Raw genomic sequence first — 14,247 nt, 5'->3', positions numbered from 1 at the left:
TTTGGATTGCCTCTTCTATTTCCTTGAAGAATGAGTTTGGAATTTTGATAGGTATCTTAGTGAGTTTGTAGGTAGCTTTGGGAAGTATTGCCATTTTTCCCGATGTTAATCTTTCCAGTCCAGGAGCATGGGAGTTTTTTCCATTTTCTAAGTTATATTTTGATTTCCTTTTTAAAGTTTTTAAAGTTTTAATCATAGCGGACCTTCACTTCTTTGGTTAAGTTAATTCCTAGGTATTTTATTTTTTGTGGGGCTATTACAAATGGAGTTGCTTCCCTAATTTCAGCTCCACTTCTTTCATTGTTGGCATACAGAAAAGCTATTGATTTTGGGGTGTTAATTTTATACCCAGCTAATCTGCCAAAGTTTTGAATCAGCTTGAGTAATTTGGGAGTGGAGTCTATGGGATTCTTTAAATAAAAGATCATGTCATCTGCAAAGAGGGAGAGATTTATTTCTTCTTTTCCTATTTGGATCCCCTTTATGTCTCCATCTTATCTTATTGCTCTAGCTTGGCATTCTAATACTAGGTTGAAGAGAAGTGGAGAGAGTGGACATCCTTGTCTTGTTCGTTAGTTAAGAGGAAATGGCTTTAATTTTTCACCATTAAGTATAATGCTGGCTGTAGTTTTGTCATATACAGCGTGTATTGTATTGAGGAATGTTCCATGGATTCCTAATTTTTCCAAAACCTTCATCACAAAGGGGTGTTGGATCTTGTCGAATGCTTTTGCTGCATCTTTTGAGATAACCATGTGGTTTTTTTCCTTGCTCCTGTTGATGTGAGGAATAATATTATTTGATTTGCCTATATTGAACAAGCTTTTCATCCCTGAAATGAATCTTGTTTGATCGTGGTGTATGATTTTTTGGAAGAATGGTTGAAGTCGATTGGCCAAATTTTTGTTTAGAAGTTTTGCATCAATGTTCATCAAAGAAATGGTTCTATATTTTTCTTTCTTTGATGAGTCTCTGACTGGTTTTGGGATAAGGGTTATGATGGCTTCTTAGAATGTGTTCGGAAGTGAAGTAAAGTTGGAGGAGTATTGGTGTGAGCTCTGCTTTGAAGGCCTTGTAGAAATCCGCTGTAAAACCATCTGTTCCTGGACATTTCTTAGCTGGGAGGACTCTTATTGGTCTTTCTATTTCAATGCTTTAGGTGGGCCTGCTAAGATGGTTTAACTCATCTTGTTTTAGTTTCAGCATGTCAATATTTGCTAGGAAAAAATTGAATATCTGCCAAGTTCTCAAATTTCTTAGCATAAAGTTTCGAGTATTCTCAAAACGGAATCTTAACTCTGAGTTATTGATTTGGGTGTGTTCGCTTCCATTTCTGATAAGATTTAATAAGGGTCAGTCAATTTTGTTAATTTTTTTGAAGATCCAACTCTTTATTTTCTTGCTTCTTTCTATAGTTATTTTGGATTCTAATTCATTTAATTCTGATTTAATTTTAATTATTTCTTTTCGTCTACTGGATTGGGGTTTATCTTGCTGTTCTTTTTCTAGGAGGTTCAGATGTCTCATTAAATTGTTGGTTTCAGATCTCTCCGATTTGTTGATGTAGCAACTCAGAGCTATAAATTTGCCTCTGAGTACTGCCTTTGCTGTGTCCCAGAGGAGCTGGTAATTTGTGTCCTCTTTTTTGTTAATTTGCATGAACATTTGAATTTCCATTCTAATCTATTCCTTGACCACTCGTGATTCAGCAATATGTTGTTCAGCCTTCACGTGTTACCGGACTTTCTTTGGTGGCCTTTAGTGTTTTGTTCTAAATTTATTCTCTTGTGGTCTGAGAGAATGCAAGGTACAAATTCAATGTTTCTGAATTTGGACCACTTTGGTTTGTGGCCTAATATGTGTTCTATTTTAAAAAATGTTTCATATGCTGCTGAGAAAAACGTATTCTGATGCTGCTGGGTGTAATATTCGGTAGATGTCTGTTAAATCTACTTGATCTATGCATTTGTTTAAATCTGTGGTTCCTCTGTTGAGTTTTTCCGCGTTGATCTATCTAGTGGTGAGAGTGGTATGTTAAAATGCCCAACAATTAATGTCTTTGGATCGATGTGGGATTTGAGGGAAAGCAGTGTTTCTTGGATAAATTTGGGTGCTCCATTGTTTGGCAAATAGATATTTAGAATTGTAATATCCTCCTGAAGGAGAGATCCCTTAATTAGTATGTAGCGACCCTCTTATCTCTTCTCACAGATTTTAATTTTACCTGAAATTAGTATTGCAACTCCCGCCTATTTATGGGGGCTGTTTGCTTGGTAGATTTTGCTCCAGCCTTTAACATTGAAAATGTGTTTGTTTTTACGGGCATGTTGTGACTCCTGAAGGCAGCAGATAGAAGGATCTTGTTTTTTAATCCAACAAGACAGTCTATGTCGCTTAATTGGAGATTTAATTCCGTTAATGCTGAGAGATAGGACTGAGAGATATTTTGGAGTTCCTGCCATGTTATCCACCTTGTTAGGTGCTGTGAAACTGGGTTCTTCCTATGGTTCTTGGTTTTCAGTTTGGGTGCAGTTTCTTAGCCTTTATTGTGGACTTGTTGGTTTTCTATGTGTAGGTCATCTTTAAGAATCTTTTGTAGGGCTGATTTGGTGGACATGTATTGTATCAATTTTTCTTTGCTATGGAAGGTTTTTATTTGGCCTTCAGTTATGAAGGAGAGTTTAGCTGGGTACAGTATTCTTGGTTGATAGTTGTTTGTTTTTAGGGTTTGTCATACATTATTCCAGGCTCTTTTTCCGTTGATTGTCTCTGCTGAGAAATATGAGGTAATTCTAATTTGTTTCCTGTTATAGGTGATTAATTTTTTTCTCCTTGACAGCTTTAAGGATCTTTTCCTTGGTCTGAGTTGATCCTGTGTGGATTATAATGTGATGGTGGGATGTCCTATTCTGGTCTGCTCTATTTGGAGTTCTAAAAGTTTCTTGTATTTGAATAAGCCTATCTTTTTGCATGTTTAGGAAGTTCTCTGCTAGGATCCTGTTAAACAGTTTTCCTAGACCATTAAATTGTGTTTCTAAGCGCTCCTCTACACCCATTATCCTTAGATTAGGCCTTCTAATTGTGTCTTCCAAGTATTGGATAGATCTCTCATATTTCTTGGACTTGTGTTGGATGGTTGTATGTTCTTTCTCTGTAATATATACGCTGTCTTCAATCCCTGAGATTCGATCTTCTGCATAGTCTAACCTGCTGTTGAGACTTTCTACTTTGTTTTTTATTTCTTTTCCTTCTAGTAGGTCAGCTTTAATGGCTTCAAATTCTTTGTTGAAGCTTTGTTTTAGATCTTGTATGAACTTCCTTACTTCCTTAATTTGGTGTTCATTGTTTATTCTCAAACCACTTTGTTGATTTTTTATGTTTTCCTTGGACTCCCATTCCTTCTGTTGGGTTCCATTCAGCATTCCCTTTGTGGTTTCCCATGAATGCCTTTAGTGATCTTTGTGTATTCTCATCCTGCTCTCTCAATTCCTCTATTACTCTTTGATTAGCTTCCTCCCGTTCATGAGATTTCTGTAGTTCTCTTTGAGTGTTCTCAGCCTGCTCATGCCATTCCTGCCTTTTTCTTTGAGTATTCTCAAGCTGCTCATGCAAATCCTATATCAGTTTTTGAATAGCTTTCTCACGCTCATGATATTCTTGTATAAACTTTTGGATTGCTTCCTCTCTCTCCCTATCACGCTCATACAGAGCCCTTTGTATGTTTTCAATCTTTTCATTCATCATGTTTGCCAGGAGTGTTTGTAGAGCTATTTGGGAACTCTCCTCTGGATTATTCATTATCTGTTCTGTCCCCTGATTATCATGAGTGGGAGTTGAGATATCCATACTTGCAATTTTTCTTGTGTTTTTCTGGCTTACTCTGCCCATTTTTTTGTGAAATTAACAAGGTTTCTTGCTATAACATTATCTTAAGGCAAACATTAACCAAAGTCTGTATTTGCACAGTCAATAGTCTGCAGATACAATCTAGTTCAATAGGTACATCTATTAAACATCAAACAACTATATGTTAATCGGCTATTAACCGCAAAAAGAATTTGGTAAACCAGAAATTATTAGGTTTAGGAAGAGATGTGGGTAAAAAATAGGAATAGAGTGATGTGGGAAGGCACACGGAGTGTTAACTAAGTCCTAATCTCAAAGCACATAATAGGTTGGATAGGATGAAAGTAGAGAGAGAGTAAAAAAAGAAAGAGAAAGGGAACAAAAAGAGACCAGAAAAAATAGAAAGGTAAAAAATAAAAATGTTATACATAAACGAAAACAAACTATTCAGAGAAGAACATGAATATAATGAGAGAAGGGGAGGGATATAAAGGAGATGTGAAAAACTTAAAAATTAAAATACTTAAAATATTACATATGTATAAAGAGGTAGTACTGCTATGAAGGAATTTAAGTCTAAGAGGTTTTGAATTGAATAATAAATTTGTGGATTAAATGTGTACAGAATTGGTGATAAGGTCTAATAATCGACCATGGGTTTATCTGAGGATGTGCAGAATAGCAATTAAATCACATAAAGAAGAATGAAAGAGAAGAAAAGGTGAAAAGGATAAGAAAGAAAGAAAAAAGATCAGAAGTTTAGTAGAGTTAAACAAAAAAACAAAAAACAAAATCAAAAAAAGAAAGAAAAACGCACACACACATATATCCCTAAAATAAAATTCTAAGAGGAAAAAAAACTTACTAGAAAACAATTGTTTTTTCAAAAAAGGTAAAAATTAAAGATTAAAAAAACATTTTTAGAAAAAAAATCTTTTTATAAATGGTACAACAACAACAAAAAAAGTTCCTTTTTGGGATGGGTGGGAAAAATCCTATATCTCCCTTGTGTCCATAACTAGCTTCTTGTTGGAGTCTCTGGTCTGCTCCTGTTCCTGTGGCTTGGTTGGTTATTTAAGTCAGTTTCTTTGAACAGGCAGAAAAATGCTCTTCTTTCCCCAATGTTTTGCGGTCCTCCTCCCAGGTTAGTTCAATGGGAGGGAGATCTGCTTTGAGTTTCACAAAAGAGCGAGATGGCTTTTTCCTCAAGTTTTCAAATGCTGTGATGAGGCTAGGTTCTGGGTAGAGTTGCCTTTCAGCAAACAGCTTTTCCCGGAGGCTCGTTTGTGAGAAACTCACAGCGCCCAGCCTGGAGCCACTCTCAGGTTTTCTGTTTACTGAATTTCAATTGATTGTCGAGGCTGTTAAAGGGAGGGGCAGCCTTTGGCTCTGATTACCCGGTGCAGAAAGCCACTCCTGGGACTGGCACCCGAGCTGGGTGACTTTTCCCTGGATGGAGCTGAGTTTGACAGGTCAGGTTAGGCTCTTGTGACCTTCTAGATGACTCTAGATTTCTTCCAAGGCCTGAGTTGGAGCTAGCAGCTCCGCCAAGCTTTGTCGGTATCCAAGATGGAGATCTCTGGTACTGGGGAAGGTGGGGTGGTCTTCCCTCCTCTGCTCTCTGAGAAGGAGTGAGGACGTTAGGCTTCTAATCACACTGAGTCTTGGTTCCTGGGTTGTCTCTGGTCTGCAAACTGAGGAATGAAATTGTCCACTCCTTGTCGGTTCTTGCTGGTGTTGAGTAGAATCCGCTCACCCGCTGCGTCTGGCTCCTTCATCCCGGACTCTCTGTGATTCAGGGATGGCGGCAGCGGTCACCATCGGCACTGCTTCCACTGGAGCAGTGGCTGCTGGCAAGTCCTCAGGTCTCTCTCCTTGCCTGTATTTTCTCCCTCTGTCCTAACTCTCTGTCCTTTGAAGGCACACTTGGTGTGATACTCTGGCTTAGGACTGTTCACTGGAACTCTAAAACTGCTTTCTATATGAGAGCTTGTTTAGCCTCCAGCTTCTCCTCCGGCATAATCCATGATTCTCCAGTAGTTCTTTTTTTTAGTATACAAAAATCCTATGGAAGAGATAACAATGTTGCTTCCATAAGAAATGTTCTAATTACCTTACTTATGTAACTATAACCCATCTGTACATTACCTTTACAATAAAATTAAATTGAAATTAAGAATAAACCAAATAATATACCAATTAAGAATTCTTAGAAGACATTCGTTAAAAACTTTGTAAAAAAGCTGCCCTAAGTACCAAAGCAATATACTTTGATGTTACTATTTAAATATTTAAACTTCAGCAGAAAAGCAAAAAGTTAAAAAACTGTTACAAAGTAAATAAATCGTAATATATTACTATTAATAATAAGAATGAGTTTTAGTAATAGTCAAATATGTAAGAAATGCAATTTGCCATTTGTTTACACTTAGTAATTGAGAAAGAATTCTCTACATCTTTTAGAATATATCTTAAGTTTAATGAAGAAACTATTCTGTCACATCATATGATAATCAAATAACGATGCTATTAGAGCAAAGAACAGATTGTACTAAGTTTTTGGATGTTAATACTTATTTTGGTTGTGGAACATTGTGGGGATTTCAAATTGGGGTATTGCTCTTGCTAGGCTGGCGTCATATCAGTAGTTAATTTTAAAATAGGGATTCTCTTTCCACAAGAACATGCACCTGATCTGTCCTTTTAGCCTTCTAATCATCACCGACATCAAAGTTGCACATCAACTTGTCTTGTTTCCTACCTTGGTTGGCCTAGATTTTACAATCCTTCCAATCTTAGATATAGATATTGAAGGATGGTGGAAATTATCTAATGCACCTAGCTATACTTGAGAAGGAAGTCCACTAACCTTTTGGCCTGGATTCTGTTCTCAAGCATCCTAAGTAGTTAAGATTACATAAATGAGCCCCTGGTGCATGCAGTAACAGTATTTTTAAAACTATATATATATATATATATATATATATATATATATATATATATATATATATATATATATATATATATATTTGCTTTAAATATATATAAATTATATATTTATATATGAGTTACACTTGAGATTACCTCAGGAAAAGTATAAAATAGCAGTGAAACATAGAGGACAGGCAGAATTTTAACTAGGTACTCAAGGGCTGAATAATATTAGTTAGCTACTTGGGAGACTGAGATCTGAAGACCACTCTTCAAAGCCAGTCCAAACTTGAAAATGCATGCTTTTACCTCAAAAAAAAAAAAAACAACAGAAGTGGAGCAATGGCTTAAGAGGTAGACCCTAGCCTTGGGCACAGAAGTTTAGGGAAGGTGCCCAGGCCATTTATCCAAGCCTCAGGAACGATGTGTTCATGCATGAGTACATGTACATGTGCGTACACATACATTCAAACACACACACACACATACACACACACACACACACACACACACACACACACACACACACACACACACACACACACACAAATGAGTATTTCAATGGAAGGTCTTAAATTTTACCTTGCCATAACTTACTTATCTCCTGGCATTAGTTTACAAATTAAAAAAACAGCTAAACACCTATTTACATACATCTCATCATTTTTCTCCAATGTCTACTCTCTTTTTAGAAGCCTAATTTTATTTGACCCAAACGTAAATTATTCAGAAGGCCAGTTCACCTCCCTCAACTCTGTAGTATTGTTTAGGTTCTTCATAACAATGTGATTTTGTGAAATTCTACATCAAGTAGCATATTTCTTTTACTAGAATGGAAGCCTCTGTCCAACAATTAATAATAGGTTTTTTTCCTCATGGCAAGCATTTGTAGTTTTATTATCTTCATATAATTCCTGACCTTTCTGTTTATGCCAAGGACTGCTGTGAAAATAGAAAGACCGTTCTCAGTGCTTAGCATCCATATTCCATTGATACATATGAATGTGTTTAAATATTACTGAAATTGATTTGGAATAAGTAATGTTCACCTTGAGTATCTTGAGAAAGAAGAATTGGCTTCTTACACTTTAAGTAAGAACTTGAGTGAAAGAAATAAAAGAAAATTGAGGAACAACTTTACACATACACAGAAATGAAGCAAAACAGCTCAAGATAACACAAATTAATTCAGTACTAAAGAACCTAAAGCAAAATGAGACAGCTCAACCTCCTTGCAAAAGACCAGCAAGCTAAACCCTAATCCAGCAGATGGAAAAAAAATAATTAAAATTAATTCAGAATTAAACAAATTAGAATACAAAAAAATAGAAAGAATCAACCAAACAAAGAATTCGTTCTTCAAAAAATTAACAAAATTGTCAGACCAATAGCAAATCTTATCAGAAAAAGAAGAAATCACACCCAAATAAATAAACTCAGATTTGAGAATGGAAATATCACCACAAAAACAACCAAGATTCAGGGAATACTTCTAAAACCTTTATGCTAATAAGATTGACAATTTGGCAGAAATGGTCCTTTTCCTAGCAAATATCGACATGCCAAAACTAAACCAAGTTGCATTAAGCCAAATTAACAGGCCCATATCAAGCACTGAAATGGAAACAGCAATAAGAGACCTCCCATCTAAGAAAAGCCCAGGACCAGATGGATTTGCAGCATAATTCTACAAGGCCGTCGAAGCAGAGTTCACACCAATACTCCTCCAACTCTTCAATGAAATTAAAAGTGCAACTTTAATACCGAACTCATTCTACGAAACCATCATAACCCCCATTCCAATACCAGACAGGAATTCATCAAAGAAAGAGATCTATAGAGGCACTTCTTTGATGAACATTGATGCAAAACTTCTCAACAAAATTTTGGTCAAGCCGGGTGCTGGTGGCTCACGCCTATAATCCTAGCTACTCAGGATACTGAGACCTGAGGATCCCAGTTCAAAGCCAGCCCAGGCAGGAAAGACTGTGAGACTCCTATCTCCAATAAACACCAGAAAACCGGAAGTGGCACTGTAGCTCAAGTGGTAGAGCACTCGCCTTGAGCTGAAGAGCTGAGGGACAGCACCCAGCCCCAGAGTTCAAGCCCCCCCCCAAAATTTTTTTTTTGGCAATCGACTTCAATAATTCATCCAAAAAATAATACATCACCATCAAACAGGATTCATTTCAGGGATGCAAAGCTGTCTTCTAAGGCCTTTATTTTATTGATTACAGCCATTCTAACTGAGGTCATTGGTATCACAATGTTGTTTTCTTTGCATTTATTTTATGGCTACAGAGGATGGCAAAAACTTCCCATGCTCCTAGATTGGAAGGATCAACATCGTGAAAATGGCAATATTTCCCAAAGCTATCTACAAATTCAATGCTTTACCTATCAACATTCCAACCTCATTCTTCAAGGAAATAGTAGAGGCAATCCAAAAATTCATATGGAACAATAAAAGTACCTGAATAGCAAAAACGATCATTAACATAAAGAGCAGTGCTGGAGGAATATCAATACCAAATTTCAAACTCTATTCATAGTAATCAAAATAGCTTGGTACTGGCACAAGAACAGATCAATGGACCACTGGAATAGAATTGAAAATCCAGAAATGAACCTACAAACAGATAGTCATCTAATCTTCAATAAGGGAGCTAAAAAATACAATGGAAGAAAGACAGCCTCTTCAATAAATGGTGCTGCCATAATTGGTTAATCACTTGTAGCATACTAAAGCTAGATCCTTATATATCACACTGCACCAGAATCTACTTCAAATGGATCAAAGACCTAGGAGTCAAAGCAGACACTCTGGTAACATTACAGGATGGAATAGGAGAAACCCTAGATCTCTTTGGCACAGGCGAAAATTTTCTAAATAGAGACCCAGAAACATAACTAATTAACAAAAAAAGGTTAGACAAATGGAATAGTTTGAAGTTGCAGAGCTTCTGCATGGCAAAGGACATAGCTAGCAAGATCAATACAAAGCCCACGGATTGGGAGATGGTCTTCACTAGCCATACAATAGACAAGGGTCTCATACCAAAAATATACCTGGAACTCAAAAAATTGAATCCCCCAACAAATCCTCAAAGAAACAAATGCCCAATAATTAAGTGGGCTAAAAACCTAGAGGGAAACTTCTCTGAAGAGGAAAGAAGGATGGCTATTAGACACATGAAGAAACTTTTACTATATTGTCATGTATATAGAAGGTTCTCACTAAATTATGTGTATGATTATGAAAAAATGCATTGAAAGAATATGGGTACTGTTTGGATATCTTTCATTGAGACCTGTAGGAGGTAGTGTGTTTTAATGACTTGCAAAAAGTTTTCATGGAGATGAAGGGAGGGATGTGCTTCTGGAAAATTGGCTAGAGGATTGTTGCCAGAAAGATAGTGATGAGTTCTTCCAAAAGATTACAGTAAAATCACTTTCACAACCATGTTCACTGCTTCACTACTCGCTGTAGCCAAGTTATGAAAATAGCCCAGATGCCCTTTCATGGAGGGATGGTTGGAGAAAGTGTGGCAATATACATAATTGGATTGTACCCATCCATTCTGAAGACTGTTACATCATTTGCAAAGAAATCGGTTGATCTAAAAATATGTTAAGTAAAGTCAGAATCAGACACACAAAGGATCCACGTTCCCAATTTTCACTCAAAATATTTCATTCATCTTTCCAGCAATGGTATAACCAAATACCTACACGCCAAATAGCTTCTCTGACTAATTCAAGTAAATATTTAGGAACCGAAATTATCGCAATTGTATAGAAATATCTACCCACCATTCTAGAAATTAAATCTGAAATCATAAAAGATTGGGATTAATAATTATCTTTCACTATGTTGCCATAAAGAGGTGAACCCTTCCAAGTGGGCATAGTTGTAGAGATTTGGTCACTGAGAACTTTGTGATGAAAGAGGATGTTAAGATAAAATTCTTTTGTTCCTTCTCCTTCTACTTCTCCTTTTCCTTCTCCTTCTCTTTCTCCTTCTCCATTTTCTTCTCCCTCTGCCTCTTCCCCTCCTCCTCTTTTTCCCTCTCCCACTCCTATTCCTTCTTTTCTTTACTTCCTGGCTTCCATGAATACACAAACTCCATTACTTGTTTCTGACATGGGGTACTGTACCACCACTAACCCAAAGCAATAAGGATAAGAAACACAACCTGAAATGTATAAAATCAAAAGCCAAGAATAATCTTTCCACCTTTTAAGTTAATTTTATAAAGTATTTGTTCATGTTAATAGGAGACTGATACAGCATGCTCTCATTTATTATATGGGATAGGACTTACTGGAAAAAAAATCTTACCAACATCATCCTAATGAAATGATTGATTAATAAAATAAAAAAAATAAAAAAAGATTGATTAAATGAATATTATATTAGGACAAATCTACATTAAAATATCAGATATACTTCAATAAGAGGCAAAAGAATCAACTTTATGGTTTTCTACGGAAGGACAGCAGAATTCAATCTATTCCTCAAGGAAATTGACAGATAATTGGCAGTATTGTCAATTTAATAAATGATGTAAGAAGATTGAAGGACATATTTCAACTCAAACTGCATGAGATAAAATTTACTTTGTCTCCTGTATTTTATCTAGGTCTGTTTCCCCAAATGACTTGTATTTTATTCTAATCATACTTTTAATTAACTTTAAGTAGTTTTATGGGAGTTGCTGTTTGACCATGCAATTTATGAATAGTGTTTAGTGAGTATTTTTTTTCTTTTTTTCTCTCCTGAAGTTTGAACTCTGAGTCTCGGCGCTGTCCCTGAGCGCCTTTGGATGTACACTAGAACTCTATCACTTGGGGCACAGCAGCACTTTCAGATTTTTATGACATTTAACTGGAGATAAGAATCTCACAGACTTTCTTGGCTGGGTTGGCTTCAAACCTCAATCCTCAGCCTTCTGATTTTCGAGGATTTCAGGCATGAGCCGCCAGTGCCTGGCTTAATATAATGCATCTTTTATTTTGGCTAGTCCTGGGGCTTGAACTCAGGGTCTTGGCAATGTCCTTGAGCTTCTTTTCCTTAAGCTAGCACTCTACAACTTGTGTCATATTGCCAATTCCAGTTTTTTTTTTTTTATCATGTAGTAGTGAGGAATCAAACCCAGGGCTTCAGGAAAGCAGTCTACCACTAAGCCACATTCCATGGCCAATACAGTGCATCTTTACGCTCATTATCCCTCATCCTTCTGAATCCTATCTCATCCATCAATTTACATAATTTTGTAGGATATTCCTGACTTGCAATGTCATGTATAGTCACCTAGAGACTATAACACAAATCATATTTTCTTGATAGTCTTATTCATGAACATACTAAAGTTATGCATTACAGAATTCTGTAATTTTAAGTTTTAAATTATCATTCAGATTCAGCCACTACTATTCTAAAATTTTTCCTAAGGTTAATGCAAATGCAATCTGTAATCCTTCGATAAAGTACAATGATTCTTAGAATATTAAAGAGTTGGAGTAAGAACATCACCTTCACTTCTAGAACATTTTATCATCACTACCCTCTCAAAACACTCCAATATTTAAAAGTAATCACTCCCTGTCATCATTTCATCCTACCCTTCCCTTGAGCAGCTATTATTTCATATTCTACCTATACAGATGTGTCAATTTTAAAAAGCTCATATAATTAGAGAATGTAGTCTATTTTATCCATTTCTCCCATGTCATATTACTGTTTCCAAAGTAAGTCCATGTAAATTATTCTCATAGATAGAGCATATTGTTTTGTATTCATGGGCATAATTGTATAACATCCTCAATGGGCATTTCAATATATTATTATATGTTATTGTAAAATGTTTTGCTATATATAATCTTGTACATATGTCTCATTGGAAATACATTGAAATATATTTGTATATAAAATTAGGATTCAAAATTCTGGATCTTAGAGGCAATTCTATGTGTAATATATTAAAGACTGCCAGTATGTTTAACAAACTGACTTCATCATTTTAAGTGCCAAGCACCAATGTATAAGGATGCCAATTTCTACATAGTAGTTGCGCAGTGCTATCTTATTGTTGTTTCTTTTTCCACTAATCTCTATATATATTTTTGTGGATTGCAGGATACAATTGAGCAAAGATATAAATTGTCTCCTCGCCTTTTTTGTTCATTAATGGGGCTTGAAATCTGGTCCTGGGTACCGCCCCTCTGCTCTTCAGCTCAAACTAAGTGTTCTACCCATTGAGCAATTGTGTCACTTCTGGTTTTCTGGTCATTAATTGGACATAAGAGTCTTACAGACATTCCCATTCTGGCTAGTTTTGAAACGCAATCCTCAGATCACAGCCTCCTATGCAGCTAGGATTACAAGCATGAGCCAACTTCGGCCAGCTTCACAGTTTTATTTACATTTATGACACTTTCTAAAAACACCTGCCCAGCACTCTTTGATTCATTGACAAAGGAAAATAAACTGGAATATATTTATCTGTCCAGTATTAAAGTTGTTAGTGTAAAATTTTTATATTTGTAGAGGAAAGTTTATACAGCTCAATGGGTCTGTAGGGCACTAGATTAGCTCCACATAAATATTATCAAGGAATATAAGGGATATAACTAAAAATTTGTGGAATGACATTCTCTTTAATAAGTGGTGATAGGTTAGACAGTATTGGGGAGAATTAAAAAGTGAACATTGACAAACAAAAATTTATTCAAATATTAACTTCAAGCATTATTAAAATGTGGCATATAAAACAAAAAGAGTGATGTAAATGTAAAGCAAAGAAAGATGTCTTGTCAATTTGGAGATGAAACATTCTTAAATTTGGCATTAAAATTATAGGCAAAGAAAACGATATTGTAGAATTCAATGAAAGTGTAAAATAATTTTGTCTGTGAAAGCTCATATACAAGTAGTGAATAGAAGTTGGGAGAAGGTGGCTCATGTATCTCATCCTAGCTACTTGGGAGACTGTGATTTGAGTATTTCTGTTTGAAGATAGCTCCCCACAAAATAGTCCCTGACAAGCTTATCTCTGATTAATCAGCAAAAAGTCAGAAATGAGGTATGACTGTAATGGTAAATAGTTAACAAATTGCAACAAATCTCGGGGACCCTGAGTTCAAGCCCCAAGACCATAGATGCATGTAAAAAAGTAATAGTAGTAATACTAATAGTGATGTTGATGATGACAGTGATGAAGATAATGATGATGAAGTGTATCCAAAATCAAAGATAAAATATTTGCAAATCGTATATTTCAAATCTAGACTCTATATAGAACTCTCAAAACCTAATGCTAAAAAGAACCTCAATTAGAAACCTACAAAATACATCTTGTGAAAAATAAGCACAAGAAAAACATCAGTCATCAAATAAATGGACATTAATACTAAAATGACATCTTAAAACATGTTTGAGAATTACTTCACATAATACAATAATGACCA

Source organism: Dipodomys merriami, unplaced genomic scaffold (assembly GCF_024711535.1).
Source record: "Dipodomys merriami isolate MVZ:Mamm:240054 unplaced genomic scaffold, mDipMer1.0.p SCAF_239, whole genome shotgun sequence".
Lineage (NCBI taxonomy): Eukaryota > Metazoa > Chordata > Mammalia > Rodentia > Heteromyidae > Dipodomys > Dipodomys merriami.
Note: the sequence above shows the minus strand (reverse complement) of the source record.